The sequence below is a fragment of the Panthera pardus genome, unplaced genomic scaffold (assembly GCF_024362965.1).
Source record: "Panthera pardus isolate Hobbes unplaced genomic scaffold, ASM2436296v1 HiC_scaffold_15, whole genome shotgun sequence".
Taxonomy (NCBI): domain Eukaryota; kingdom Metazoa; phylum Chordata; class Mammalia; order Carnivora; family Felidae; genus Panthera; species Panthera pardus.
The window spans coordinates 74,608,199-74,614,243 of NW_026526710.1; the positions used below are offsets into that span (position 1 = coordinate 74,608,199).

The window sequence follows — 6,045 nt, forward strand, 5'->3', positions numbered from 1 at the left end:
GGCGTTTTTTAACTGAATATTTATTTTGAGAGGGAGAGAGAGGGTATACACGTGCTCATGGGGGAGAGGCAGAGGGAGAGAGAATTCCAAGCAGGCTCTACACCGTCAGTGCGGAGCCCCACATGTGGGGCTCCACCTCTCAGACTGTGAGATCATGACCTGAGCCAAAATCAACAGTCAGACGCTTAACCGACTGAGCCACCCCAGTGCCCTCCCATTTTTTTAAGTTTGTTCATTTTGAGAGAGTAGTTTTTTAATGAACTAAAAAAAATTCACCACTTATTTATATATATGTTAGATGTATGACTTAAACATATTTTTAAATTAATTAAATCTTAGCATCAGTTTACAGGGTTTAAGTAAGTCTTTAGTATTTCCCTCTCTACATAAACATTTGTAACCAGTCCTCTAAAGTTGCTAAGTAATATTTAAAGTTTTATAGTTTTTAAAAATTCTTCCAAATAATTTTTTTCCAAGAACAAAATAGTACTCTTTAAATGGTAGTATTTGGATCTAAATATGTATAAATTAAAATTATACCAAACAAGAACAGCAGACCATTCAAGGTACCACATATAAGCCACGATCTAAGAAAGTGATCGCATTTACGCAGAATTGACAAGATTCAGGGGGAGTGACACTGTATAAATTAAAATTATACCAAACAAGAACAGCAGACCATTCAAGGTACCACATATAAGCCACGATCTAAGAAAGTGATCGCATTTACACAGAATTGACAAGATTCAGGGGGAGTGACACCTCTAAAGAAACGTAAAAGGGACGAGTAAGCCGAATGTTAATGTATTTATTTCAATGTGGAATATCCCTTTCTTTGAGAGTAGATTATATATTTCCATTCTCTAGGATTTCTTCTTTCCCAGCATTAAGTCAATGGGAAACTGAATCGCTAATCAAAAGGTTGTTGGGTTCTGCATCAGAATCCAGGGTGAAAACTGCATGGTCTTAGAGACTTTTCATGAGCGTGAGGGAAAAGCCCAAAGCACTAGTCTGTCATTCTGGGTACGGAAAAGCATCCACCAGATGCGATGACCGTTTACATTGAGAAGTCCTGCATTAACCTTGACAAACGCATTGACTCTCCATTTTCCCTATTTAGATTACAAGCAATCTCCTTAAATCGCTTTTGATAGAAAGCAGATAATACAAAATTAAGGTAATTTCCTTATGCTCTGCATGGAACACCATCCTCCTGGTACTTCACCGTGCCTTTTGTAGTTTGGTTCCAGAGGATTACTTTGTACCCTTCTTTAGAAATGTTTCTGTCTGAGGATGACCTTGCTTGCCTTTGGCTGGGCCCCAGGTTTCCTTCAGAACACATTGACAAACTGACTCTTGGGACACCTTCTGACTCTGCAAGCCATTACAGGTTGATCCTAACCAGCTTCACTCTTTAATTTTTTGGAAGGCCAGTATATTGAGGTAACAACTGCAGAAAACCAGTTCTCCACTAGGCTTCTATGTTTCTTGCACAAGTCTTATTATTCTATTTTATATACAGTTTTAAAGATGACTCTGGTCAGCATTTTTTCCCATTTATAAAATCAATTAATGAAAGTTTTGTGTTAAACTGCACTCATAAATGTAATATATTGTCTTTTACCTTTCACTCGTCCTGTGGATGAGGATTTGTAATCTCCATGTTTCCCACTTTATTTTGAAAAGAAAATCACGCCTGCAGAAAGGTGAAGTTCAATATTCACCCATATACCCTTCACCTAGATTTGGCTGTTGTCACTGCTTTGCCACATTTGCTTTGTTTCTAATTTTTAAATAAAAAATAAGTTGTAGATATCATAACATTTAAACCTTCAGTGCTTGGGGCGCCTGGGTGGCTCAGTTGGTTGAGTGACCGACTTCAGCTCAGGTCACAATCTCACGGTCTGTGGGTTCAAGCCCCGCGTCGGGCTCTGGCCTGATGGCTCAGAGCCTGGAGCCTGCTTCCGATTCTGTGTCTCCCTCTCTCTCTGCCCCTCCCCTGTTCATGCTCTGTCTCTCTCTGTCTCAAAAATAAATAAAATGTTAAAAAAAAAATTAAAAAAAAAAATAAACCTTCAGTGCTTGAGCAAATATCAGCCGAAAACAAGGGCAATTTTCTATAAAACCACAAGGTCACTATGTCACCCAAGAAAGTTAGCATTGATAAAGCAACCATGTCTAATTAGAAGTCCCTATTCAAACTTACCGAATTATCCCCAATATGTCTTTTTAGAGTCTTTTTTTTTTTAAAGCCCAGGATCCAATCACAGATCATTCACTGCATTTGCCTCCTTAGTTTTCTTTAGAACAATTTGCTTTCTTTCTGTATTTGCTTTCATGACATTGATATATTTTTTAATATTTTTGAAGATTTTAAGTTGTCTTATACGGTATGCCATAATCCAGATTTGCCTTATTTTGTCATGATTAGATTCAGTGTAAACATTTTGGCAAGAATACCACAAATAGTATGTTCTTCCAATGATGTCCATGACATGAGGAGGAATATTAGATCGTCCCACTACTGGTAATGCTCATTGTGACATGTTAAGGTGGCGTCCATCAGATTTATCCACAAATAAGTACCTTTCCCCCTTTTAACTGAGGCATTATTTTGAGAGCACGTGAATGTTCCTTTTGCCAGCAACTTTGCACCCAGTGGTGAATCGACTATTACACATGGTGGTTGCAAAATGAGAGTTTCCTCACACTTTCCTTCTAAATTTTTTGGCTGGCATGCTTCTGTAGAGAAGAGCTTTCCCTGGACCTTCGTCCACCGTTTTTCCTCTGAGAATCTCTATGGACTTGGATTCTTTTTTGATTCACTGGTACGTTATTCTTTGTGATACTCAAATTCTGCTGGATTTGCAGAGTAGGAGCCCCTTCATGTGCCAATTTGACAGAGTTTATTGGCTTGGGTGTCCTTTCGACATATCGCAATAGGTCAGGATTTCTAAACCAACTGGCAAGAAGTGTGGGCTACTCTGATTCGGTTACTGATCAAGATCTATCTATGCAGCTGGCAAAGGTATCACTCAAACCACATAGGATCTTCGGAAGAAGGCTGGATGCTTGAAAACAATTAGGCTTCTTTTCTGAATGCAAAAAGATAAGATACAGTGGGTTTAAGCTGGGTTCACAAAGAGCCCACCAATAATTTGATGTAACCATATTTAAAGAAGTATACGAATTCAGCAAATCCCATTCCAGAGAACACTACTGGGGCAGTTGTTTTTTTCCTATCTAGCAAGCCAAACTTCCGAAACTTCAAATCTACTGTCCATGGGTCCCTGGAAGGCAGTATTATCAGGGCGCCTGGGTGGCTCAGTCAGTTAAGTGGCTGACTTCACCTCAGGTCATGATCTTATGATTCATGAGTTTGAGCCCTACGTCGGGCTCTGTCCTGACAGCTCAGAGCCTGGAGCCTGCTTCAGATTCTGTGCCTCCTTCTCTCTCTGCCCCTCCCCAGCTCACATGCTCTTTCTCAAAACTGAATAAATGTTTAAAAAAAAATTGAAAAAAAAAAAGGCGCCAGAATTGTCTTTTTTGGGTAGACAGGCTTTACAGTTGGGCAAAAAGTCTATTTGCAGACATCTCATAGAACCAGGCAAGTACCAGTTCCTGAATTTTTCTTTTTTAAAAATGTTTATTTATTTTTGATATATATAGAGAGACAGAGTGTGAGAGGGGAGGGGCAGAGAGATGAGGAATCTGAAGCAAGTTCCAGGCTCTGAGCTGTCAGCACAGGAACCAAAAGATCATGACCTGAGCCCAAGTCAGACACTCAACCAACTTAGCCACCCAGGCACTCCTGGTTCCTGAATTTCTACCATGAGCCAGTAGCCTGAAGATTTTCCAAATCAATCCACTTTAATTTATGTTTATTATTTTTTAAGAGAGACAGAGAGAGAGAGACAGAGTGTGAGTGGGGGAAGAGCAGAGAGAGAGAGAGAGGGAGACACAGAATCTGAATGAAACAGGCTCCAGGCTCTGAGCTGTCAGCACAGAGCCCAATGCAGGGCTTGAGCAAGATCATGACCTCAGCCAAAGTCAGACACTTAACCGACCGAGCCACCCAGGTGCCTCCTAACCAATCTACTTTAGAATCAAGTTTATTTCCAGACAGGCTTCAAAGATTGGTGGATTCTCAGGGCGTCTGGGTGGCTCAGTCGGTTAAGCATCAGACTTCCGCTCAGGTCATGCTCTCACAGTGTGTGAGTTCGAGCCCCCTGTGGGGTTCTGTGCTGACAGCTCAGAGCCTGCAGCCTGCTTCGGATTCTGTGTCTCCCTCTCTCTCTCTGCCATCCCCCGCTCGTGCTGTCTCTCACAAAAATAGATAAACATAACAAAAAATAAAAAACGAAGGTTGGTGGATTCCAGGGCTTCTCCAAAAGTTTCAATGTACAAGTGGGAGAACTTGGGCCACCTGGTAAATCTAAGTTCCTAAGAATCTTCCTGACAAATGAAGCCACAACTCTAGGGAGACTCTGAATTTATCCAAACACTTATCTTCCAGAAAAGGTGCCATACACCCATGTTGGGTATGGATTCCTAGCTTACCAATGAGAATACTGTCATAGCATCAATACTGATGATTTCTATGTCAAACATGTCTTATAGCATGCTTTTATAAACCTTACCAAGACATATCTTTTTAATTTTAAATATACAATTTTTTCCTTAAGTTATAGATCAATGAATAATTCATCTGTGTTGTTTCCAAGAACTTAACAGCTTTTTAACTGTAATCTTTAAAGATATTATTTAATAAATCTTAAATGTATGATATAACTAAACAAAAATATGAGCTAAACAAAAATTTATTTTTGAGGTACCTTAAATCCTTGACAATTTAAGTGATCGAAGGTATAGACGGTAAGAACAATGGCTTTGGACATACATATTGCTTCCTTAGCATCTATGTTTTCCTTGCTTCTTTCCAACAGACCTGGATTTTTTTGGAGGGTGGGGGACCGACATTGTTCTGACAAAGCTGACTCCACTTCTGTGGCTCCATTGAATAATCAGTAATGGCCATGTAACCTAAGCCAATTCATGTAGAATGAGTCTCAGTACTAGTCTGGCAATGTTGGAACACAAATGTTTTCTTTTCCCTTCTAGATATGAACAAAGAAAGATTCAGGTAACCCCAGAAGTAGTTGGCAGTTACTTTTGGTTCCTGGTGCATTATTGTTTGTTTACTCGGCAAACATTCATTAACAGCAACTGTGTTCCAGATGGCAAAAAATAAAATTGAATAAGACTGATGTTAAGATACTTCTGTTCTAATGGAGGAAACAGATGTAGTGGGAGAGGGAGCAAGTAAGTCAACACTCACAAACACTGAAAGAACAAATCCTTGGTATGGATGAGATTACTAGTTTCGTCTGAGCTAGAAGTAGCTGTCTCTGGGCATCCTTCTTATAGAGTAGGTATCATTATTAGTGTGCTCTGAACCATTCAATTAACTGTGCTTTTACTGAAATTTCTTACAGTAATCCGATTGCAAAAGGGAGGGTTGCAAAGTCTCTGCTCAATCCTCTATCACTGGCTAGTATCTTAATCCAAAGTAGAATCATAACTTGAAACCAGTTTTCTGGTTACATATAAACGTTTAGGCAGTAATGTCAATAATATCCTCTTTCATTGCTAAGAAGCAAATAAACACAGTGAATGTGCATTAAATAGTACATTGAATATGCCTTAAATATCATCTAGAGACAAGAGACAATAGCACTACTTTGTGTCCTTAAAGATGTCTTTTATGGTACATATTCCTCAAACAATTTCGATACAAACATACTCCCACCGTTACCACAGTACCAATATCTGTCCTATCTGAATGATTATCCAGGAATTATGTAAAATACCAGAGAATCTAGATCAGGAGTTCTCAATAGGTAGGCCTGGTGGGAGGAATACCTTCCTAGGGCGTCTTATTAGAATCATCTGGGTAGTTTTCCCAATGAAACACGCTTACATCTCATCCTGGGATTTCCATCTGGGCTGCTCCCAGAAAAGCATGCAGTACATTCTTCTTACCCA

At 39.5% G+C, this 6,045-nt stretch overlaps 1 long non-coding RNA gene across 1 annotated transcript; it reads right to left on the reverse strand.

Moving 5' to 3' along the window:
• Positions 1-792: 792 nt before the first annotated feature.
• Positions 793-3,472, reverse strand: LOC109275634 (uncharacterized). The gene is made up of 2 exons (XR_002084278.2): positions 2,074-3,472; positions 793-1,830 (listed from the first exon to the last, which is right to left on the reverse strand). It is a non-coding gene; the product is annotated as an uncharacterized LOC109275634 (long non-coding RNA).
• Between the last annotated feature and the right edge of the window lie 2,573 nt (positions 3,473-6,045).